This window comes from Vombatus ursinus, unplaced genomic scaffold (assembly GCF_900497805.2).
Source record: "Vombatus ursinus unplaced genomic scaffold, bare-nosed wombat genome assembly UNPS02014818.1, whole genome shotgun sequence".
NCBI classification, from domain to species: Eukaryota; Metazoa; Chordata; class Mammalia; order Diprotodontia; family Vombatidae; genus Vombatus; species Vombatus ursinus.
The window spans coordinates 5,290,120-5,317,134 of NW_020954596.1; the positions used below are offsets into that span (position 1 = coordinate 5,290,120).

The window sequence follows — 27,015 nt, forward strand, 5'->3', positions numbered from 1 at the left end:
TGGGAGAGAATTTAGAACTCAAAATTTTAAAATACAATTGTCACAAAATTGTTTTTATATGTAATTAGAAAAAAAAGATTTAAAAGAAAAGAACTTCTGCCTGTAATTCATCCCTTTACTGGCCACAGTTGTCTGGAAAAGCCTCAGCCCCTAAGGCTACCCCAAATATAATTTTACTTTCAACCAGCTTTTTAAAAAAAAAATCAATTTTATTTTATCTTCACCTTCAAATCTTCTGCCTTATAATCCCTGCCTTGCCACTAAGAAATCAGGAAAACAAAAGCTGTTACAAACATGTATAATCAAGCAAAACAAGTACCTGAATTATCATGTTAAACAAATAAACAGAAAGGCCTTAAACTTCATCCTAAATCCATCATTTCTCTGTCTGAAGGTGGATAGAATGTCTCATCATGAATCCTTTGGAATTGTGGTTGGTCGTTGTGTTGATCAGAATTACTGAGTCTTTCAAAGTTGTTTGCCTTTACAATACTGTGATTATATAAATTGTTCTCTTGGTTCTGCTCACTTCACTTTGTATCAGTTTATACAAGTTTTTCAAGGTTTCTGTGAAATGATCCTCTTCATCATACCTTACAGAACAATAATATTCCATCACACTCATATACCATAACTTGTTTGGTCATCTTTCAATCGATGGGTAGTCCCTTACTTTCCAATTCTTTGCTACCACAAAAAGAGCTGCTATAGAAATATTTTTTTTTGCACACACAGGTCCTTTTCCTCTTTCTTTGCTCTCTTTTATCAAAGAGAACTCTTTGATAACTAATAGCAGTATCACTGGGTCATACGATATGCATAGCTTAATAGTTTTTTGGTCATGGTCCCACATTGCTTTTCAGAATGGCTAGGCCATGAGGTTCCACCCAATTTTATATCCCCAGTATGAGTACAGTGCCTGTATTATGGCAGGTACTTAATAAATATGTGTTGATTGATTGACATCATTCCCTCCAAAAACATGTTCCCATCTCATTGTCCCTGGAATGTCACTCATTTTACAGTAAAAATAAATGAGAAAATTGGATTAAGTATAGGAAGTTTTGCTCCTTTGCCATTCTTTCTTTATAGTATCTACTCTATTATTCAAAGGGTAGAGCCAAGATGAAATGAGATGAGCATTTTTGCTGAGTTCTCCCATCATACCCCCTAAACAACTTTAAAAAGCATGTCAAAACAAACTCTGAGTGGGAAAACCAACAAAAAGTCACAGTGAGTAATTGTTTTCCAGCCCAGGGCAACTCAGAAAAACAGAAAGAAAGTTCTGTAAAAAGTAGGGTGGAGGCTGGCCAGGAGTATGGTGGAAGTGCTCAGGGCTGTGGGCCTTGGAAGCAGCAGCAGCAATGGTGGCACTGGAACTGCCCAGCACCCAGAGATGGTAAGAGGACAGGATACCTGGTTGGAAAGAGATTCCAGGGGACTCCCTACCATCACTAGGTGCAATATTGGGTACCATCTGGCATCTCCATCACCCATTACTTAGTTCCTGGTTGCAGTTTCAGGATAGAAAGGAGCAGATGCAGTCTTGAGGGTGCATGGACTCTATCTGGTTAAGGACCAGAGAGCATACTAGGATGGCATGGATCCCACTAACTTGGAGGCAACGACAATTTATAGGTCCTCAGACCTAACTGTGAAAGCAGAAGGACATAAAAGTCAGAAGACTTGGCCAAATATCTCCGTCACCATGGCTGAGCAGACCTCAACTCTAACATAAAGTCCAAAGTCAAGGAATAGGCTGGAAAAATGAGCAAACAACAACAACAAAAGAACCTGACCATAAAAAGCTATTATGGTAACAGGGAAGCTCAAGACACAAACTCAGAAGAAGGCAATGACTTAAAAACGTCTACAAGTAAAGCCTCAAAAAAAATGCAAATTAGACACAAGACCAACAAGAATTTCTAAAAGAGATAATGAAAGAGATAAAGGAAGAGCAAAAAAAAATTTTTAAAGGATCAGTAGAGGAAAAAATTGGGAAAAGAAATGAAATGCAAGAAAATTCTGAAATGATAAGTAACAGCTTGATAAAAGAGGCACAAAAATACTAAAGAAAATAACTCTTTAAAAATCAAAACTAGTGAAATGGTAAAAGAGGCACAAAATATTACTAAAGAAAAAAGACTGCTTAAAAATTAAATTGGTTCTCAGACATTTGACACTTACTAGCTGTGTGACCCTGGGCAAGTCACTTAACCCCAACTGCCTCACCAAAAAAAAAAAATTAAATTGGTTAAATGGAAACTAATGACTCCATGAGATAGAAAGAAACAATAAAACAAAGTAAAAACAATTTTAAAAATAGAAGAGAATGTAAAATATCTCATAGAAAAAACAACTGATCTGGAAAAGAGATTGAGGAGAGATAATTTAAATTACTGGACTACCTGAAAATTCTAGACATTCTATTTCAAGAAATTATAAAGGAAAACTGCCCAGATATCTTAGGACCAGAGGGCAAAGTCTTTAGCTTCACTCTCTCCTCCACAGTCACTGGAGTCCAGTGGCAAGACATAAATCAAGATGGCTGGCAATGGCCTAGGATGCAGTGGGAGACCTTGGCCTTTTTAAGCTAAGCTCTTTTCCAGGTCTCAGTTTGTCTGAGGCAACACTCATTCAGTGATTAAGAGCTAAGTAAGAATGGAGACAAAAGATGGCCTAGTTTGTCATCACAAAAGAATCAGTCTGGGAGGGGAAGATTATCAGAGTTTCTGGTCAATCAGCATCATACAAGATTTAGCAGCCACCACGATTAAAAAAAAAACAGAGGACTTGGGATATGATATTCTGGAAGGCAAAGACGCTAGTATTATAACCAAGAATAACTTACCCAGAAAAACTGAGTATAATCCTATAAGGGAAAAAAATGAATATTTAATAAAATTTAATAAAATGGAGGAGCATTCTTGATAAAAAGACTAGCACTGAATAGTATATTTGCCATTCAAATGCAAGGCTCAAGAGGAGCATAAAAAGGTAAACATGAGTACGAAATCATAAGGAACTAAGTAAGGTTAAACTATTTATATAACTTTATAGGAAGATGATAAATGTAATCCCTAAGAACTTTATTATTATTAGGGCAATTAGAAGGAGTCTACCTAAATAGAGGTCATGGGTGTAAGTCTATTATGTTGGGATAATTTCAAAAGAAAAATGGAAGGGTAAGAAGAAGGGATGAGCTGCAGTAAGGGGGAAGGGAAAGGAAGAAGGGAGAAAATTAGCTCACATAAAAGAGGCACTTTAGGAAGAGTTTTTACAATGGAGAGGAAAAATAGGGTGGGGGAGCTGGCAACACTGGAACCTCATTCTCATATGAACTTGTTCAAAGAGGGAAGGATATATGCACATACATATACATATACACACAGATGGGTATAGAAATTCATCTTACCCAACAGGGAAGAAGGAAAGGAGGAGTGAGTGATAAGAAGCAGGGTTCATTATGGGAGGCAATGGTCAGAAGCAAAACAGACTTTTGAGGACGGGCTAGGGTAAAAAAAAAATAAAGATAAATAGAAGAGAATTTAGTGGAGGTAAATACACAATTAGCAATCATAACCACAAATGAGAAAGGAATGACCTCACCCATAAAATGGAAGCAGATAGCAGAATGGATTAGACAATGTGTTGTTTACAAGAGACACATTTGAAACAGAAAGACACACACAAAGTTAAAATAAGGGGGTGGAGCAGAATCTACTATGCTTCAGTTGAAATAACAATGGATCCAGTAGGCAAAAATTTGAGTGAGCTATTTTCATTAACAACATGTTACTCACAAAGGTCCACATATTTGTTTCTGGAGCATACTAGTCTTCCCCAATACACATTTCCTACTCTTTATGTAGGTTCAGGCTAAACTCCACTAAAGTTCTTTGATTCATATTTTATTGTGTTACCAAATAAACTTGGCTTGCTGAAGGCCATACTAAGGGAAGTAGGAATACTTCAAGTCCAGGCCGGGGGCAGACCTTTTCTGTGATCAAAGAGCCAGTGATGAGCCTCATCATCAGAGGGCTGATCATCAGGTGAGAAATTCTTTTGACAACAGTAACTCATGAAACTGTCTAAGGAATGGAGAGGCTTCAGTCTATATCAAAAGTAAGCATACTCACACCAATGAGATCACAGATCTTTCTAAAGTAAGGCTCATATATTAAGAAATAGAAGGCATGGGCTAAATCCTGGGGGAAAAAATGTAATTCAGGACTTAAAAGGGATAACTAATTAAAATATCTTTTGTGCTTCACAAAACAGTGAATCAGAGAACCCTCTCCATACATGCATATGTGCAAACTATTCCTAGATATCTTACTTTAAAAAGTATTTCATGATCATTTGTTGTTGCTTCTGTTTTTTCAGGCTCCTTAGCAAGGCTTTATGTCTTAATATGGAATATAAGCTAAGAATGTTCAAGGCAGCAAACACAGACTAATTCCATGAGGGTTTTTCGGCTGTAGTCTCTGAAGCAGGAAGAATAAGACTGAAGAAACTATTGAGCCATCACCCCACAGGCAGTAATCTAGGAAAACATCCACTTAAACTTCGGCCTTAGTGGAGCTGCAAGGCTGCCAAGAGCTGTCAAGAAACAAATCCTACCCGTACTGCTTAAAACAACTGAACCACAGCACACAGGATGCATTTTGTCATTAAGAAATTGGGAACTCGGCAATGACAAAATGTAAAATATTATGTCTCCCAGTTTTAAAAAAAATTCTCTTCATGCCTTTCCAAATGAAGATGCATGCCTCTTCTTTAATCAGTTAGAAAATCAAATTAATTTTAATATGAATGAACAAAGCCACTCACACTTCATAACATGTAATTAAAATTCTTACAACTTCTATTTGTGCTCCTTCTATTCACTGCCCCACCAAATTATTAAAACAAAGTGTTACTATGACAACTAATTCATTCTCCACATTATTATATTGTTGCAAAACATCAAAGCAAGTCATTCTGACTTCCCTGCCCCAAATTCCAGTTGGAAAAATGGAACTTTTATGTTGTTTGTCAGGGCAGCCTTTTAAAAGGCATGCATTCATACAGATAAGGATAGCCGCCTGCATGCAGCTGCTTTTGTTTACTGCAGGCAGAAATAACGGTTACCATATTATCTAAGTTTGATAAATGAATGGATTGGGTTTTCCATGCAAGTGGAAGCTGGTAGAGCATAGCACAGAAAGAGGCAAATGGAATCATCTCTAAGTTAGATCAACTGCACACAACCAAAAAACTGCTGGTAGATGTTGTAGAAACTAAACAACACCTGCTAAAATGGGAGCTGATATCCAGAAATCACAGATGTATGCCAACAAATGCATTTTCTCACTGTGCCACTGAGGTGAATCTGTGGAAATTATAAAGCCTTGTACACTATAAGTAAAACTATGGCGGAACAGAACCAGAAAAAGTCAGAACTGGAAGGAGTTTCAAAGATCACCATGAGTCATCTGGCCTGTGCTAGAAGATCCCCAGTCGTGGGAAGTACTGAATTGAGAACCAGAAGACCTGAGTTTGAAAGCCAGCTTTATTACTCATTATATCTTTATGTTTGGAGTAATCTTCAATAGCTAAAGTGAGCATATTTATAATGGGATGATTTGATAAATCCTGAGTACTGTAACACTTCTTACAAATGAAGGATGATGTATTTATATTACATGTCACATAAAGAAAATGTAAAAACAGTCCCATTTATCCATTGTCCATTATGGGGGCTAGCAACCCCAACCATCAAGGATGGTTCATGAATGGCTATGAAAATGGTTGTTACAAAGCCATGTACTTTACTCACTAGAAAAGAACAGAACTGTATTAAAGCAAAAGACTACTGAGTATTGAGTATAACAGTAAGCTATTCATTTACTAAATGTAGTTGTTTAGTTTCATCTTCCATTTTGTCTTAGTTCATAGCAGAGAGCAGATTAGGAGCAACAATGGAGCTGCCTGAAGCAAAGCCAGTGACAGCAGCAAGAACTGACTTCTGACAGCAAGGAGACGAAAGAATCCCTAATCAAATGAGTACTGCTCTATGAAGCAATTTAGCTTAGGGACAAATAGGCCTATGTACATGTGCATTATGCACACACGTACATACACACACCTACCCAAGGGCATCACTGCGCTACTGAACAACACCAGGGCAACTTAAAATAATGTCCCTGAAATATTACCAAAAAACAAACAAACTCAACCTGCTGGATATATATATGTTACTTACCCAAGGCAGGACAATATTTTGGAAAGATTTCCATCAAAAATGGTTATAATAAAAAACTTCATCACCCAAATAGGAAAGCTTCAGTCATATGGAAAATTCACTAATCCAGAATCTCTTATACTGCCAACACATGTACAAGTGAGATGTTACTGCACTGTAGTATAAGAAGAGTTGGGTAGGGACTTTTGAAGATTTTGAGATCTTCTCCCTGACTATAGGCAAAATTATTTAATTAGAAACATAGCTTCAAAGACATTTAGTAATAGAAGGGAACCTTACAGGTTATCTAGTTCAATCCTCTTATTTGACAGAACAGCTACCTAGAACCCAGAGAGGTTAAGTTACTAAGCCAAGGCCACACAGACTGTTGTGCTCAGGATTAGAACCCAAGTCTTACACCTCATTACATATCACACAATTAGGAATCTACCTTGTGTTTCTAAAAGTCCAAAAGAAAATTTCACAAACCTCTTCAACTAAAAGTAGCCTTTCCATGGGTTCATAGAATCAAAGATTCTCAGGGATGAGGTCAGCTGTGGGGCTTAATATTTATCCTAAATAAATGGCTTCTTAATTCAAACCCAGAATGATTCACAAGTTCCTTCTGTGTGCAAGGCACTATTCTAGGTGATGTGGTTAAAAAATGAAAATACCTCCTTACCTTTAAAAAGCTCATGATTTAATGGGGGATATCATAGGCATATAAATAAGATATCAAAAGAAAAAATGTAATAGGAACAAAGAAAAGGTTCTGACAAGAAAGTGTAGAGGAAGAAACAATTTTTGGTTGTGGGGTGAGGCAGACTTCACAAAGAATCCTATTTGAGGTAGGATTAGAGAAAACATGAAGATTTCAACGGGTCTTTATGAAGCAGGTATGTATTTCAGATACTGGGAGCGTTTTATTGGGTGTTAAACCAGTTCTCTGCAGAGGGTACCTCCCAATGAAATATAAGCCCCCTTTCCTTTTTGCCCTATCTTCCAACACTCAAGAAGACCTCATAATCCTTGGCCTGGCATTTAAAGCCTTCCAGAGGCAGGTCCATGCCTAGGACTCTGGGGAGTGATAGCACTCTCTAGACCAAAATTCCTGTTGCTATCCCAGGCCTCACAGCTATCATCTAGGGAAACAACTCCTGTGGAGGAGAAGCTGGCCATCCCCACCATCCAACTGGCACACACAAGGTAGTCAAACCAGGAGAGCTGAAGCAGCAAAGCCCCTGACAGGTAGAAGCAGCATGTGCCAGGCAATTCAAATCACCACTATCACCATGACCACCACGTCCCCTCAGATACTGATAGAGAGAGCCCAGGACCTTGAACTCCAGAGCCCTCCAGAACAGTGACGTTAAATAATGACATTAAAGAAGAAGTATTAACATCTGCTTTGCCACTGCACCCTATTTAATTGAGAGACTTCTCCATTTGACTTGCTTCTGAAACTTTCCAAACTTGTTACTTTTCTATTTGTATCAGCAGTGCTCAGCATTCTGCTTTGCACATAGAAAGTACTTAATTCTGCTTCATTCATTCAATCATATTTCTATATGCCTTTTCCTTATTCCTGTCAATTCTAAAAAAAAAAATCCCAAACACTAGGGTTAACCTAATATAAAGGTGAGTTGAGTAAATGCTAAAAGTAGCAAGTAGGGATAAGCTCAGAGCCAGGACAGGTTCTAGGATCCAGACCTAGAAGGGTCCACAGAAATCAAAGTTCAACCCAAATATGAAATAGGAATCCCCTCTGTGATAACAACACTGGTGATTTATAAAGCACATTCCTTCCAAGAACCCTACAAAGTTGAAATAAGATGTCTGTTTCAGAAGCATCTGACAGGAATCCTGGGGTGGGGGGAGGGGGGACAGAACAAACCTAAAAATAATCAGGGATTCCATTTAAGCATTTTACAGATGAAGCAACTGAAGCATAGCAAGAAAAGTGACTAATCAGTCAATAAGCACTTATTAAGTTCTGACTCTGCCAGGCACTGTGCTAAGCACAGGGATGCAAAGAAAGGCAAAAGATAGACCCTGCCCTCACGGAGCTCACAATCTTTTTTTAAAAAATAGTATTTTATTTTTTCCAATTACATGTAATGGTGATTTTTAACATTCATTTTTTAAATAAAATTTTGAGTTCCAAATTTTCTCCCTTCCTCCCTCTTCCCTAAGATGGTAAGCAATTTAATATAGGTTATATATGTGCAATCATGTAAAACATATTTCCATATTAGTCATGTTGTGAAAGAAGAAACAGGGGCAGCTAGGTGGCACAGTGGATAAAGCACCAGCCCTGAAGTCAAGAGCACCCGAGTTCATATCCGGCCTCAGACCAAACACTTGACACTTACTAGCTGTGTGACCCTGAGCAAGTCACTTAACCCCAATTGCCCCCCCAAAAAAGAAGAAGAAGAAACAGAACAAAAGAAAAAAACACACAAAAACAAAGAAAGTTGAAAATAGTATGCTTCAATCTGCATTCAGATTTCCTCAGTTCTTTCTCTGGATGTGAACAGCATTTTCCATCATGAGTCGTTTGGAATTGTCATAGATCATTGTATTACTGAGGAGCTAAGTCTATTAAAGTTGATCACTGCACAATGTTGCTGTTACTATGTATAGTGTTTTCTTGTTTCTGCTCCCTTCACTTTGCATCAGTTTATGTAAGTCTTAAGGAGTTCCCAATCTAATGAGGTAGAGAACATGCAAATAAATATGTGCAAACAAGCTATCTATCTATTTGTATCTATACATATCTATAACAGATATAGATATATATAGGATAAACAGGAAATATTCAACAGAGAGAAGGCACTAGAATTAAGAGAGATTGAAAAAGGCTTCCTATACAAAGTGGGGTTTCAGCTGGGACTGAAAGGAAACCAGGGAAGCCAGGATGGGGAGATGAGGAGTGGAGAACATTCCAGACATGGAGAACAGCCAGTGAAAATGTCTGGAGTCAGTAAAGCCAGAAGGCATGTCAGTGAGTAAGGTGTAAGGAGATTGGAAAGTAAGGAAGGATCTGGGTTATAGAGGTCTCTGAATGCCAAACAGAGGATTCTGTATTTGATCCTGGAAACAACAGAGTTTATAATAGAACCACTAGAGTTTACTGTGTGTGTGTATGTGTGTGTGTGTGTGTGTGTGTGTGTGTGTGTGTGTGTGTGTGTGTGTGTGTGTGTGTGTGTGACATGATTGGACTATGCTTTAAGAAGATCACTTTGGAGGCTAAATGGAGGATGGACTGGAGTGGGGAGAGACTTGAGGGAGGCAGATCTGCCACCAGGCAGCTGTAATAGTCCAGGCATAAGGAGATGAAGGTTTGCAACGTTGCAGAGTCAGGATTCTAATCTAAGTCATCTGACCCCCCCAGGTATCACTCTACCATGCCACATTGCTCAATCTCAGGCCCACTATAGTTCAGAGGAGGCCAGACCCACTGGATGTAGGTACAAGTACAGTTTAAATAAACCAGAGGGCAATGCAGCCACAGAGGCCAGAGGGCAGCTTAGGTCAACTACTAGACAAGGCCTTCCCTCCCTCCCCAAGAGGGGGGCCAAAAGGAGCAGTAAAGATGAGAAATACTCAACAATGGCCAGTCCAAAGTCAAATTTGCAGCTACTTGCTGAAGAGGCCAGTCCAGAATCAGGGAGAATAAGAACCAGGATGAGAGAATATGGTAAGATCAGATACAGGGTCAGTGAAATAGGACTGGAGATCAATGAAATGATTTTGTCAAGAATGGATCCCATTTTGTTTCCTTTTGAAGCACAGTTCAGCCTAATATAGGTGGGATTTAAAGAGCTCTTTATGTACCATACTAGTAATGTTGCCTTTTTTTCCTCACTGGCTTAACTGTTAATGACATATTTGACATAATTTTAAAAAATACTGGTTAAGCCTTCAATTGATAACTTTTTAAAAGCTATCTGCTAGTAAAAGAGAGACAATAAGGAATCCTGGGGGCACAAGGGCACAAAGGTAGAAGACAGTATACACGGCTTCTCATTACATACAAAGACTTCCCTGGGATGAACCAGAGATACAAGAAACAGCTGAATTAAATGACATTTGACCATATGAATGCCTCAGTGAAAGGGGGCTGGTGCATTTTGGCTCAAACTAGCCTCTACCTAGTAGGGAGAACTAACGGAGAGAGGGCAAGAGAGAGACAAGTTGAGGTACTGCCACAGTGTTTGGTTCAGTCTCCTCTCATGTCTTCAGGATGGAGAGTTAGGTCACACCAGGTTTTTGTGTCCATCCAAAGTCACACATAGTTCAAGGTTCTCCAGAGTCCACATGCAGCATGTAACAGAACTGTGAAGGGAAGCAAAGCTCTAAGCTGTGGACAAGTGCAGCCATGACTCACTGCCTTTCTCCATTATAACGGCTGAGCTTATTGCTGATAGCCCAGCTAAGACAAGGGTGCTGATTGCAACACTGTTGGTAAAAGTGTTCTTAGAGTGACAGAGACTGCAGTTAATATAACATACAAACCCTCTCTTTCCCACTTCAGTTGCTTTGCACTATTCTTCTCTCTTGGCCATTGCAAGATTAATGTGATGCTTTTCAAAGGGCCAGATGGCATCTTGGCATGTCAGGACCACATGGAGCATGTTCTCTCTGCTGCCTTCCATGCTTGAGGGCAGATGTTACATGCCCTTAAATTGGCCTACAGAGAATCTTTAGGTCATCTATTGAAAGAGTCAGTGGCATGCTTTGCACCACAGAACTAACATCATGATGAATGCTAAGCTATAATTTTGGAGTCCTGCTGCATTCAGAATCTTACCTATCAATTTCACGTATTTATTCTTAAACAGCACAAGGCGCTGGTCAAATTTCCTAAGATGACAATTTTCAGACTGCAAATCAGTCACAGAGAAGACAGCAAGGCTCTGAAATACCATATAATATACATCTTGGATAATAATGACAATAATAATAATAATAACTACATTTATATAGAACTTTAAGGTTTATAAAGCACTTGACTTACGTTATCTCACTCTCACTCCCATCAATCCAACAGTTAGCTTAGTTTCCTAGAAAAAGATTCTATTGAAGTAACAAAGTAGCCTACATCTTTTCTTATGGGGAGTCAGATAGTTTTTTCAGGGTGACACATAGACCTTTGTGATGCATATTACAATGTTTAGGCAACAGTACTGGAACACAAATGTCTTTAGGGCCTAGAAAATCCAACTAAAGGGAAGCAGGTTCCCAAACCTATTTAGAAACCATTGTGCGTATTAGACTTATGAGTCGCAAGTGTGCATCAGCAGCATACATCTCAGATGTATGTGGATGTAGGTGAAAAAAAGTATTTTCAGATGTACATTTTCATTTTTTCTGTTCTATTTTCTAATAAAGAAAGAGTTTTACATTTTAGTGTTCTATTTAAAAGTTTTTTAAAGCATCAGAGTATTCAAGATTTTTGGATATCTTCTTGCTAAGCAACACTTTTCATTATGTAGATGCTGTGAAGTAGGATTAGATTAAAATAGTTGTAAGCCAATTTTCTATGAAACTACTTGCAAAGCAACTGAATAAGTTTGCACCACTGTAATGGATTCAAAATTGTTTTGGTAGCACTTAAAGAGGATTCAAATTAAAGAGAAAAATCGATTCACAAAAGCAGCAATCTGACTCACAATGAGAAAGAACTCTCCTATTCAGGAAAATCCACCACAATACCAAAGGGTATAGTCTGCACAGTGTTTAGGAGGCATCATAGCACAGGGACTGGGGATCATTAGTGGTAGAAATGATGACAAATAATTACCACAAAAGAGAAATACTTTTCTATTCTCCCTGATTCACACTGAAAGCATTCCAGTATGTTACAGGTACACTGCATATTTCCCATGTGTTTCTAAATCTTATCTGATAAAATATTGAGACTTAAGGAGAAATAAAAAACCAGGGGAAGAATTCAGTGAAGGATAACCCATAGTTTTCAAAGAAGCCTCCTCTTCTTAAACGGAAGTATTCCCCCCCCAAAAAACATAGTTCCCTATTATATTTGATTTACCAAGCAAATTCTCCTCTTGCAGCCAGAACTTAAAATTGGATCATTTGCAGAAAATTCAGGCTGCCTCAAATATCTTCATTAGTTACAGCTGAAAAATTTGATGGCTACCCTGCAGGGAGTGCTTTTTGTATCTTTTACTGCTGGAAATCCAATTTAATTTCCCTGGACTGCTGGGGGAAATGGGAATTTTTCCAGTATAGAATCTTTATTTATTTATTTATTTACTTACTTACTTACTTTGGAGAAGGCACTGAAGTTTACCCAGTGGCATTCTTGGGCATGTTTGGCCTTAGTGGGGAGAAAGAGCAGGAGAACCTTTGCTATGCAGCAAGTGAAAATGTCGAGGATCTTCTGGCGCCCTCTGCTGCCACAACATTGAAAGAACCAATGTCTTCACAAAGATTGATGGACTCCTTCATTCATTCAACAATGACCAAACAATTATCATGCACAAAGCCCAATATTCCCTGCTGTAGGAGATACAGAGAAGACTAGGACATGGCCCCAGTCCAGCAAGTGTTGACAATCAAGTAAGGCAAGATAAACCTAAGCACTTGCCAATCCCTTTCACCACCATACAAACATTCCATAAAAGCTATCCAAAATGGAAAATATCTTTTCTCCAAATCCCACCACTCTTTCAAAGTTCCCTGTTTTCTACTGAAGCCACCACCATCCTTCTAGTCACTCAGATTCACAAACTGGGGACATCCTCAGTTCTTCACTGTCCTTCAAAAGGATCATATGAAATATTTGTAAAGCACTTAGCTCAGTGCCTGGCACATAATAGGTGCTTAATAAATGTTGATTAACATGGCACCCCCTACCTTCGCCTCATCTCCTATGTCTCCAATCAGTTGCCAAATTTTTGCTAATTCTGTCCCCACATTATCCTGCATCTATCCTCCTCTTTTTGGTCTCATGCCTCAACTCTAGTATAGGCCGTGGACTTAAATCTCACTTGGACTTTGTATCTTTCTGCCTAAAACTTCTCCTCTTCCAGACTTCTTTACCTGTTCTCTATCTCCCCCATCCTTCCAGTACCCCAGATTCTTAACTTCAGCATTATCCTTAGCTCTACACTCTCCCTCACCCCACTTATCTAATCAGTTACCAAAGATTGCCAATTCTACCTCTATAGCGTCTCTCTCATCCTACTCCCTTCTCTCCACCCACAGTAACCACCTTAGACCAGGCCTACATTATCTCTCATCTAGATTATTATAAGAGACTTTTTTTGTAAACAGTATTTTATTTTTTTCCAATTACATTAAAAATAGTTTTCAACATTCATTTTTTATAAGATTTTGAGTTCCAAAATTTTTCTCTCTCCCTCCTTCATTTCCCCCTTCCCCAAGATGGCAAGCAATCTGATATAGGTTATACATGGGCAATCATGTCAAACATATTTCCACATAGTTATGTTGTAAAAGAAGAAACTGAACAAAAGGGAAAAACCACAAAAAAACCCAAAACAAAAAAAAAGTGAAAATAGTATGCTTTGATCTGTATTCAGACTCCATAGTTCTTTTTCTGGATGTGGATAGCATTTTCCATTACAAGCCTTTTGGAATTGTCTTAGATCCTTGTATTGCTGAGAAGGGCTAAGTCTATCAATTTTAGTCATCGCAAAGAATGGCTTTTACTATGTACAATGTTCTCCTGGCTCTGCTCACTTCATTCAGCATCAGTTCATGTAAGTCTTTCCAAGTTTTTCTGAAATCTGCTGCTCATCATTTTTTATAGCACAAAAGTATTCCATTACATTAAAATACCACAACTTGTTCAGTCATTTCCCAACTGATGGGCATTCCCTCAATTTCCAATTCTTTACCACTACAAAAAGAACTGCTAGAAATATTTTTGTACATGTAAGTCCTTTTCCTTTTTTTAATTAATTAATTTTTCAGTTTTCAACATTCACTTCTACAAGATTTTGAGTTCCAAATTTTTTCCCCACCCCAAGACAGCATGTATTCTTTTTTTTTTCTTTTTGGTGAGGCAATCAGGGTTAAGTGACTTGCCCAGGGTCATACAGCTAGTAAGTGTCAAGTGTCTGAGGTCAGATTTGAACTCAGGTCCTCCTGACTCCAAAGTCAGAGCTCTATCCAATAGCATGCATTCTAAAAACCCCTTCTCCTAATCTGCCCTCCCTTCTATCACCCTCCCCTTCTCTTATTTCCCTCCCCTTCTATTTTCCTACAGGGTGAGATAGATTTCTATACCCCTTTGCCTGTATATCTGATTTCCCCGTTGTATGTAAAAACAATTTTTAACATTCATTTTTAAAACTGTGAGTTCCAAATTCTCTCCCTTCGTCCCTCCCCACCAACCCTCTTTGAGAAGGCAAGCAATTCAACAGAAGTTATTCACGTGTAGTCATGCAAAACACTTCCAAAACAGTCTTGTTGTGAAAAACTAACTGTATTTCCCTCTATCCTATCCCACACCCCCCATTTATTCTATTCTCTCCTTTGACCCTGTCCCTGTTCAAAAATGTTTCCTTCTGATTACCCCCTCCCCCAATCTGCCCTCCCTTCTATCATCCCCCCCTTCTCCCCTTCCCCTCTATTATCCTGTAGGGTAACACAGACTTCCTTACCCAATTGAGTGTTTATGCTATTCCCTCCTTAAGCCAATTCTGATGAGAGTAAGGCTTACTCACTCCCTCTCACCTCCCCCCTCTTCCCCTCCACTGTAAAAGCTTTTTCTTGCCTCTTTTATGTGAGATAATTTACCCCCATTCTACCTCTCCTTTTCTTTCTCCCAGTATAATCCTCTCTCACTCCTTAATTTTATTTTTTATATATCATCCCTTCATATTCAACTCACCCTGTGCCCTATATATTCCCTCCAACTACCCTAGTACTGAGAAAGGTCTCATGAGTTACAAATTCCATGTAGGAATGTAAACAGTTCAACTTCAATAAGTCCCTTATGATTTCTCTTTCCTGTAACACCTTTTCATGCTTCTCTTGAATCTTATATTTGAAAGTCAAATTTTCTATTCAGCTCTAGTCTTTTCATCAAGAATGCTTGAAAGTCCTGTATTTCATTGAATGTCTATTTTTTCCCCTGAAAGATTATACTCAGTTTTGCTGGGTAGGTGATTCTTGGTTTTAATCCTAGCCTCTTTGACCTCTGAAATATTATGATATATTCTAAGCCCTCTGATACCTTAATGTAAAAGCTGCTAAATCTTGTGCTATCCTGATTGTGTTTCCACAATACTTGAATTATTTCTTTCTGGCAGCTTGCAATATTTTCTTCTTAACTTGGAAACTCTGGAATTTGGCTATAATATTCCTGGGAATTTTCCTTTTGGGATCTCTTTCAGGAGGTGATCATTGGATTCTTTTAATTTCTATTTTACCCTCTGGTTCTAGAATATCAGGGCAGTTTTCCTTGATAATTTCTGGAAAGATGACATCCAGGTTCTTTTTTTGATCATGGTTTTCAGGTAGTCCAATAATTTTTAAATTATCTCTCCTGGATCTGTTTTCCAGGTCAGTTGTTTTTCCAGTGAGATATTTCACATTGTCTTTCATTTTTTCATTCTTTTGGTTTTGTTATATAATTTCTTGATTTCTCATAGAGTCATTAGCTTCCATTTGCTCCATTCTAATTTTTGTTAAGGCAATTAGGGTTAAGTGATTTGCCCAGAGTCACATGGCTAGCCAGTGCTCTATCCACTGCGCCATGAAGTTGCCCCTCCATTCTAATTTTTAATTATTTTCTTCAGTGAGCTTTTGGACCTCCTTTTCCACGTGGCCAATTCTGCTTTTTAAGGCATTCTTCTTCTCGTTGGCTTTTTGGACCTCTTTTGCCATTTGGTCTACTCTTATTTTTTTTAAGGTGTTATTTTTTCAGTATGTTTTTGGGTCTCCTTTAGCAAACTGTTGACTTGTTTTTCATGATTTTCTTGGATCACTTTCATTTCTTTTCCTGATTTTTCCTCTACTTCTCTTACTTGATTTTCAAAATCCTTTTTGAACTCTTCCATGTCCTGAGACCAATTCATATTTTTCTTGGAGGTTTTGGATGTAGGAGCTTTTGCTTTGTTGTCTTCTGGTTGTCTGTTTTGATCTTTTCTGTCACCAAAGTAAGATTCTATAGTCTGAGTTTTTTGCCTCTGTTTGTTTATGTTCCCAGGCAATTACTTAACTTTTTAATTTTTCATTAAGGTAGGACTCTTCTTCCAGTGTGATGGGTGTCCTGTCCCAAGCTTCAGGGGTTTTGTGCAAATGTTTTCAGAGATACTTCTTGGGACCTGTAAATTTTCAGTTCTTCCAAGGTGGTATGATCAAAGGAGAGGTTTTTACTCCTTTTCTGGCCTGTGCTCTGGACTCTGAGTGACCACAAGCACTCTTTTCTGCCTTGGAACTGTGAGGAGGATTCCCTCTCTACTGCTGCCACAAGCTCCACCATGCCAGTGCTTCTCATTGGCCCAGGACTGCCACCCAGGACTGCGACCCAGAACCAAGCAAGGGTAAAGCAAGAGAATCCTGCCTCCATGCCAGCAAAGAAATCCCTGCAATCCCCTTCTGATCAGCTGCTCGATTCCCCCACCATCTATAGGCCAAGAGCTCCTGAAGCACCTGCAGCTGCTGCACCGGGGCTGCACCAGGGCTGGGGCCAGAACATGCTCCTCTCTCCCCTAGGTCCAACAGACCTTTCCCATTGACCTTCTAAGTTGTCTTTGGTGTTTGTGGGTTAAGAAGTCTGGAAACTGCCATAAATGCCTGTGATTCAGTCCCCTGAGGCCTGCTCCAGGTTCGCTGGGGCCCTGTCTTTGCCTGACCTTTCCTATCAACCATCCAGGTTGTCTTGGGCTGGAAATTTGTTTCACTCTGTCCTTTTGTGGGTTCTGCTGCTCTAAAATTTGTTTAGAGTCATTTTTTACAGGTATTTGGAGGGGTTTTTGGGGAGAACTCAAGCAAGTCACTGCTTTTACTCTGCCTTCTTGGCTCTGCCCCACCTCAGTCTCCTTTTTCCTTTTTTATGATCTTTTTGGGATACATAAATGACAGTGGTATTGCTGGATCAAAGGGTATGCACACTTTGATTGCCCTTTGGGCAGAGTTCCAAATTGCTCTCCAGAATGGTTGGATCAGTTCACAACTCTACCAGCAATGCACTAGTGTCCCAATTTTCCCACATCTTCTACAACATTTATCATTTTCCTTTTCTGTCATTATAATAAGACTTCTAACTGGTCCCCCTGCCTCAAATCTCTCATCACTCTATGCCATACCACATATGACACCAAAGTGATTTTCTAAGTGCAGATCTGATCCCTCCTCAAACAACTCCAGTGGCTCCCCATTGCTTTTAGGATAAAATGAAATCTCCTTACTTTAGTTTTAAAGCTCTTCATAATCTACCTTCCAGACTATTTGAATATTGCCCCCATCCCCCACCCCATACTCTGTGATCCACTTGAACTTGTCTTTCCTCTATTTCTCAAACAGGACACACCATCTCCTGTATCTATGCCTTGGCACTGGCAGTCCTACTTGCTTAGAAGGCCTCCCTTCCTCCCTTCTCACTCATAGAGGCACCACCTCTGCATGAAGCAGTTTCTCATCACCCAACTACTGGTGCCTTCCCTCCCAAATTACCTTGGGTTGAACTACTTTGCATATATTTGTACTTACTCATTTTATTTTATTAATTTTTTTTCAAATGAAGATATTCCTTCTCATCCTCCCACCTTCCTTCCACCATGAATTGAGAAAGCAAGAAAAACAAGACCACTGTTACAAATATATATTTGGTCAAGCAAAATAACTTCCTGCATCAGCCATGCCCTCAAAAAAGGTTTTAATCTACATTCTTAAGCCATCATTTCTCTATTAGGAGGTGGATATCTGCCAGAATCAGATTTGGTCAACTTTCAAAGTTGATTGTCTTCATAATAATATTTTTTCTTATTGTATAAATTGTTTTCTTGGTTCCCTCACTTCCCTCACATCACCTGCATTCATTCAAGTCTTCCTATGTTTCTCTGAAACCATCCCCTTCACCATTGCTTATAAGTACTATATAGTATTCCATCCTTTCACATACCATAATTTGTCTTGCCATTCCCCAATTAATGGGCAAACCTCTCTCTAAGTTTCCAAAACTTTGCCACCACAAAAAGAGTTGCTATAAATGTTTTTGTATATATGGGTCCTTTTCCTCTCTTTGATCTCTTTGGGATATAATTGGTAATGGTATTGATGGGTCAAAGGGTATACATAGCTTAATAGCTTTTAGTTCCCAATTGCTTTCCAAGATGACTGGACCAGTTGACAATTCAACCAACAGCAAGCACATTCTCCACAGAATTTCTAGTATTTGTCATTTTCCTTTTTTGCAAACTTCGCCAGTCTTATGGGTATGAGAGTACCTCCATGCTGTTTTAGTTTGCATTTCTCTAATTATTAATGATTTACAGCATTTTCTTCCATATAGTTACTGATAACTTGGATTTCTTCCTCTAATTGTCTGTTCATGTACTTTGACCATTTATCAATTGGGAAATAGCTCTAATTTTTATAAATTTGAGTCCGTTCCCTACATAGTTTAGAAATGAAACCTTCATCAGAGAAACTTGCTACAAAGATTTTTTTCCCTATTTATTTGCTTTCCTTCTAATTTTACCTGTATTGGTCTTGTTTGTGCAAAAACTTTAAATTTTATGTAATCAAATTGTTCATTTTACCTTCTTTGACCCACCCTGTATCTGTTTGGTCATAAAAATTCTCATATTAATGGATCTAACAGGTAATTTCTTCTTTATTTTTCTACTTTATTATGTTACAATTATGTCTAAGACATGTATACATTTAAAGCTTGTCTTAGCATATGAAGTGAGATACTGGTCTAGACTTAGTTTCTGCCAGACTACTCTCCAGTTTTCCTAACAGTTTATGTTAAATAATGAGTTCTTGCCCCCATAGCTGAAATCTTTGGATTTATCAAAAACTAATTTGTTGTGTTTGTTTGCTTCTGTATATTATGTACTTAATCTGATACATTGATCAACCCCTGTATTGCTTAACCAATACAAAATTGTTTTGATTATCACCGCTTTGTAGATTCTGTTTGAGATCTGGTACTCTTAGATCACCCTTCCTTCCCTCACTTTTTTTTTTTTATTATTCCCCTTACGAGTCTTGGCCTTTTTTTACTCTACATGAATTGTGTCACTTTTTTTAGCTCTATAAAGTAATATTTGGTAGTTTTATTGGCATGGCATTGAAAAAGTCAATTAATTTAGGTAGCATTATCATCTTTATCATATTAATTCAGCCTTGTTATTGTTGTTCAGTTATGTCCAACTCTTCATGACCCCATGGACCATAGCACACCAATACAGTCCATGGGGTTTTCTTGGCAAAGATACTAGAGTGGTTTGCCATTCCCTTTTTCAGTGGATTAAGGCAAACAGACATTAAGTGACTTGCCCAGGGTCCTGCAGTTAGTAACTGTCTAAAGCTGGATTTAAACTGAGGTCTTCCCGACTCCAGGCCCAGTGTTCTATCCACTAGCTCAGTCTATCAATGAGCAAGTAATATTTCTCCAATTACTTAGATCTGTCTTTGTGTAAAGAGTGTTTTGAAGTTGTGTTCATGTAGTTCCTTTCTGTGTTTCTTAGCAGACAGACTCCCAAGTATTTTATACTTTATTATATACATATATATTTATTATATATGTATTTTTATACACACATACATATATACGTATGTGTGTAGTTATTTTAAGTGGAATTTGTCTTTTTATCTCTTCCTGCTAGATTTTGTTGGTACTATAAAGAAATGCTTATGATTTATATGAGTTTATTTTATATTCTGAAACTCTGCTGAAGTTGTCCATTATTTCAATTAGTCTTTTAGTTGCCTCTAGGGTTCTATAAGTAAACCATCATATTCTCTGCAAACAGCAACAATTTTGTTTCTTCTTTGCTTATGCTTATCCTTTCAATTTCTTTTTCTTGTCTTATTGTTACAGCAAGCATTTCTAGCACTATACTGAGTAATAATGGTGATAATGGACATCCTTTCTTTACCCCTCATCTTACCCAAAAGGCCTCTAGTTTATACCTATTTTACAGGTTGTTTTAGACAGACACTACTTATCATCCTAAGGAAAGAGTCATTTATTTCTATGTTTGTTTTTTTAAATCTGGAATGAGTGTTGTATTTTGTGAAACGCTTTTTCTGGATCTATTGATATAATCGTATAATATTTGTTATCTTTATTGATATGGTCAATTATGTTTATAATTTTCTTAATATTGAACTATACTTCTGGTAAAAATCAAAACTAGTCAGTATGTAATATTTGTAATATGCTGCTGTAGTCTCCTTGCTAAAATTTTATTAATATTTTTCTACTAATATTCCTTAGAGCTATCAGTCTATAATTTTCTCTGTTTTGACTCTCCTTGGTTTATTTATCTAAATCATATTTGTATCATAGAAGAAATTTGGTAGGACCCCTTATTTTTCTATTTTGTCAAAGTTTATAAAAAATTGGAATTAATTGCTCTTTAAATGTTTGATAGAATTCTCTTGTTAATTCATAAGGTCCTAGAGTTTTTTCTTTGGGATTCATAGCTTGTTCAATTTCTCTTTTCTAAGACTGGGTTATATAAGTCCTATATTTCTTATTCTGTTTATCTGGGCAATTATATTTATGTAAATATAATATAAATTTAAGTTTTTTCCAAACCTTAAGGCACTACATAATTGGTATTATTATTAGTACAAAATTTGTAGAATGCAGCTAAAGTAGTACTTATTAGAAAGTTTATATCTCTAAACATGTACATCAATAAAAGAGAGAAAGAGCAGATCAATGAATTGGGCATGAAACTAAAAGAAACTAGAAAAAGAACAAATTAAACCCCCCCCCATTAAACACCAAAATGGGAATCCTGAATATTAAAGTAGAGATTAATAAAACTGAAAATAAAAATGCTATCCACCTCCAGAGAAGGAATTGATAAACTCTGAGTGCAAATTGAGGGCATTCAAAATTTTTAAAAAATGTTAAAAATAAATGATTCAAAGTTTTAAAAAATAAAAGAGAGTAAAAAAAAAGAACTAAGATATCAAGGGATTGGAGATCATGGTGAGGATAAAGGACAGGTCTGGGGTTGCGAGGCACAAGGAGAATGACAACAGATTATATGATCAGATACAGGAACTTCAGAGTTCATAAACATGGAAATACAGACTTTGGGTGAGGGCAAGATCAGGAATATTACCACCTTTATAGAGATTTTCACTGAATAGGTAATGGTTGAATTGGACTGAAGGATAATGAGATCAAAAAATTCCTTTGGTGTTTAGCACACTATGTATATATGAAGGGGATTGACCTCACCATCCTTCAGTTCAATTCCACAGGCATTTATTAAGTGCCTATCATGGGCAAGATACCTAGCTAGCTGAGGCGTATATAAAGTCAAAACAGAAAGCACACTCTGCCCTCAAGAAGTTTATATTATAAAGGGCAAATATAAATAGACATAGACAAGTAAATAGAAGATAATGTAAAGAAGGAGAACAATAAAAATTTGCAATATGGCTGACTGAATAATATTGATACCATATTAGTTGCTTTTAAAACAGTAAAATGACATATACATATACCTAGACTTTTAGTAAATGATGGGTAGGAAGGAGAGGAGGAACAAAAGTGAAGGTAGAACTAATACCTTACCCTACTGATGGAATATAAGGCTATGACTAAATCCAATTTCCTGATCACCTGGAAATTATTGTCATTTTCTTCATCCTCAGGATAAATATTTTAGACTATGAGAATAAAATCTAACTGAATAGAGTTAATTTAGCATTTTCAGCCTCCAAATGTCCAATTAATTCTTTAGCTGTATAGAATCACAGTATATATTAGCCTAGACTGATCCTTAGAGATAATCTAGTTAAATCCCACAACTTTACAGATAAAGAAATTGAGGCCCAGAGAAGTTACATAAACCAGATTGGAACCACTATGGTAAATCACAGCTCTGTCTCGAACCCAAGTCTCTCAAAGGCTTTTCCCACTGCAACATACTGATAAAATGGAAAGTATTGATCATCAAGTAAAATGAAAACTGAGTGACAGTTATATAAAACTTTATAGTTAACAAAACGCAATCTCCTGGGGGAATGTTTTAAGTGAGATATGACTTTTATTAAATTGACAACAAAACAGAAATAGAATACTAGCAACACAATAAAGCAACTACATTTTCAAAAAAATTATCAAAAAATAAAAATTTTCAAATATTTTTCAAAATAATAATTTTTTTAAAATATTAATTTAAAAGTATATTTTGTTTTTACATCCTATACATTTTCCAATGTAAGCTTTCTCTCCCCTTCCTTCTCCTAGAGATTCATATTTTGTGGCAAAGAATAAAAAAGAGGGGGGAAAATAGTTTAGCAAAATAAACCAACACATCAAAAAAGTATGTAATGTTCTAATCTACACCAACAGTTCCCTGCAAAAAAAAGCAGGAGATGCCTCTTCTTTGGGGCTCGAGTTGGTGATTATAACTTCCCAGCATTGTTTCAATTTTTTGTCATTCTATTTATGTTGTTTTTATAGTTACTGTGTAATTTATTTTCTTGTTTTACTTACTTTATTTTACATCAGTTCGGATATCTTCCTATGACAGTTTCTTACAGCAATGTAACATACGATTACATTTATTGACCTTGACTAGTTAGGCCATTCTTCAAACAGTGGCACCTACTTTGTTTCCAATTCTTTGCTGCTACAAAAAGTGTGTGCTCTCTTTTTTATTTCTATCTCTACACACACACACACACACACACACACAAGCACTCATACACATATATTGCTGTATATACACATATGTATAATATAATATATGTATGTACAAATGTATAAATATATAGGTATGTGTACATATGTATATGTGTATCTGTGTGTCTTTATGGTTACATTTGCCTTTTTAAAAATCTATAAAGAAAATTCTATATGCATTGAGGTTGTGGAAAGTAATTAGAAAGGGGTCCAAGTATGGATTAAACTCTTATTTAATCATAATCATGTTCCTACAACTCTAGTAAGATCTGGGGAGAGTAGAAGATTGGAAATAACAAAGACTTTCTCACTGTCCTGAGGTGTCATAGAAAGTACTTAGGAATGGCAGTCTGTCTGGAAACCTGTGTTCAAGTCCCAGCCCATTTTTATCTGCTCTATGGCCTTGTGCAATTCATTTCACTTGGCTTCAATTTCCTCATCCATCAAATGGACTAAACCATCCCTAAGTTGGCTCCCTTTCAACCTCTAGCAATCTATAAATCTCTAAGTGAATGCATTTCATTTTGTTACCAGGCAGACTGTGTTATACTTTATTTTTAAAAACAGCACACTTCATGATTTTGCATTCCCATCTTACTTACACAGGGGCCACACCAGCTCTAAATCCATGCTCCTCTAATAATCCCTGTATCATTCCATTTTACTGTGCTGCCAGGGCAAGCACTGCCTGACATTCTTACAGGTGCACGGCCAAACAGGTCGTCCTTCTACTCTGGTCCCATGCAGGAAATGGAAGAGTGGCTGTGGGCAATATCAATTTGGGAAACTACTACGTGAAACTGGGCGGTTTTATTGTGAAAGTACAAATCTTTAAGTGTACTTAAGTGACGTGCCCAGGGTCACACAGGTAGTGAGTTTTATGTATCTGAGACCGAATTTGAACTCAGATCCTCCTGACTCCAAGGCTGGAGTTCTATCTACTGTGCCACCAAGCTGCCCCAGTAGTGCAGATATTAAGAAATACAATTCCCACATTTCAATTTAATTCAATAAAAAGAGGTTCAGTGCCTAAGAGCTAATAATAATGGCTAACAATATAGCACCTATGTGCCAGGCACTGTGCTAAGCACTTTATAAATATTACCTCATTTGGTCCTCACAACAAATTATTATCCTCATTTTACAGTATATTCCCTGACTTCAAGAATTTGTAATCTAGGAAGGATGACCCAATACATACATAAATAAGCATAATACATACAGGCTATGTTGAGGCACAGGAGAGATCTACGCAAAGTTCTCTAGGAAAATGAGAAGAGGAAGAGACAAAGGGAAGTTTTATAGAAAAGGTGGCATGTGATCTGGGCCTCAAAGGAAGACAAAAGATTTCCACAGACTCTGATCAGAGAGGAACACATTCCAGGCACAGGTGATGGGCTAGGAAAACAGACGCAAGCAAGAGGTGGCGGGATGATCTTGGGGAACATCAGGTGGTCCAGTCTGGCTGGGACCAACAAATATGCTAAGAAGAATCCCAGCTGAGAAGGTACACTAGAGCTGGCCTGTGGAGGACCTCACATTCCAGACAGAGGGGTTTTTCTGCAATCTTAAAGGCAAAAGAGAGTCCTTGAAGGTAGACTACTCTCAGGACTAGGAACAGGCAAGATCAGAGCATTAGTTAGGACCCTTCATGCAGGACAGCCGCAGACTCAGGAGGACTACTTACAAAATCCATTCAGCTCTCCATCATCCCCATACCTCAGGTGACAGCATCTAACCAGGACATTATGACTGTGTGTAAACATGAAAACAATATGTACAAAAGGAAGCACCTTGAAACGAAGATGCACCATGACAAAAGGATTATCTTACATATTTAAACCATGCTCATAAAATTATACACATACACATATATCTACATGTGCATCTGTATGATCTAGATGAAAATGACAGCTGACATTCATCGAGAGCTTTTATGTTTGCACAGCACTTCACAAATATCATCACATTTGATCCTCACAACAACCCTGTGGTGGGTGCTCTCAGGATCCCCATTTTACAGATGAGGAAGCTGAGGCAGGCAGGCTTAAGTGACTTGCCCAGGGTTATACAGCTAGGAAGTAGCTAGGGCTAGATCTGATGCCAGGTCTCCCTGACTCTAGGCCCAGGGCTCTATCCACTGAAGAACCTAGCCGCCTGATAGTATATATGTCCATGTATGTATTTGTAGCTATATGATATCTGTGTACACACATGTACATATTTACATACATAAATGATAGTACATAGTATAGTACATGGACATGTGATTGTATATCTTAGCATTCTGTTAAAGACAGTGGGAGAACAAAGAGTTCATTTATCCACAAATCAGTAAATCCCTGAGGATACGACTTAAATCCTTATATCCTGCCTTATTGATTAGAACATTAGAAGCCCACTGAAGACACTACTGGAAACTCCAGCTCTCCAACAGAGCTGCCTCTGTTTATCTACCCTTTTATTTTCCCTAAAAGGAATGAAATATCTCAAGCCTTCCACTTTGCATGAAACTCTATAGGCAACCAGTGCCAGTTCAAAATATAAACAGATATTGCAAAAGTGCTTAAGACTTCAGCACAGATCCTTGCGCAAAGTAGGAGCTCAAAATATATTTGTTGAATAGAACTGAATTAGACCTTCCTCGTACTCTCAGACCTCTAGGCTGTGAGGCATAGTAAAGGAGTCCATGAGAAGCACTTAAGTATTACCTAGAGAGAATAATTGCCACTTGCTTTCTTGTTCTCTAAGGGACCACTAAAATACTGTACCTCCAATGATTTTATAATTTAAACAGTTCTGAGATCATGATATAAGCAAAACTCTCTAAGTAGAGTGATTCAAATAATAAGATGTACTTCAAAAAACCTACAAGTTTTTTTTCTTATTCATATAAATCAATGCTAGTTACATGTGAACACATACACTGAATATTTTACAGCCAAAAGAAATACTGTCAACAAACTAAGTGACTGGGCCAAAGAGGAAATCAACCCCATGAGAAATACACTTTTACCAAGACCACAAATTTGCTTTATGGCTATAAACACAAAATGACAGGAGACAGTACATATGAACTCCCTTGTTCAGCAGTCATGCCAATTTGGGTAATAATTAGTCAGGAAAACAGTTCCCTTTGGCTCCTTCTAGGTGTGACTACATTCAAACTGGTAGGACATGTCCCCAGAGGCCCTCCCTAGAGCACTATACAGCAATGGAGTTACCTTTGAACACATGTTCTTGTTACCTTAAGGAGGATCCTGAGAGATGACATCTCAGTATCTGAGATAGCGTCAGTATTAGAGTTAGCCTATGACATATGGCAGCTCTGTGCTGCTGGAAAAACCATTTAACCTTTCTCAAACTATAAGTTGTAACAAGTCGATTTGTATTGTTCCTCACTGGGCACTGGGAGCTCCCTAACAACGAAATCCCAAGTCTGGAGGAAAACAAAGAAAGGTGTTCCAGTCTGAGTCCTTATGCACACCCTTACACAGTCACTATACATTCCCCAAACCCAGCCTTGATGGCGAGTCCTCCCAAAATGAAAACTATTAAGAACAAAAGATTTTTTTGCTTATACAGACACACTAGAATCATCTATTATAGAAAATGAACAACTCTGAATATTAAAGGAAAAATTTAAGAATCTACCCACTTTATCTCTGTATATAGCAAAAATTGAACACAATATATACATATGTACTTCTCACATATAAAATAAAAAAAAATATCAAGAAAGATACTTATAAAAATAAGTGAAGATTCTCTTAAAGTTACAGAACATTCCTCCAAGGCAGACCAGCACCCCAATTCACTGAAAGCCTTTCAAATTCTCAAATTAAGTATTCTAACCAGCATTTTATTCAGATAGTAAGAGATACTTCACATAGAAGTATCT

At 37.6% G+C, this 27,015-nt stretch overlaps 1 protein-coding gene across 3 annotated transcripts in view; it reads right to left on the reverse strand.

Moving 5' to 3' along the window:
• CTBP1 (C-terminal binding protein 1) overlaps positions 1-27,015 on the reverse strand; it is a 449,102-nt gene that overhangs the window by 271,811 nt on the left and 150,276 nt on the right. The gene's annotated exons all lie outside the window — the stretch shown is intronic.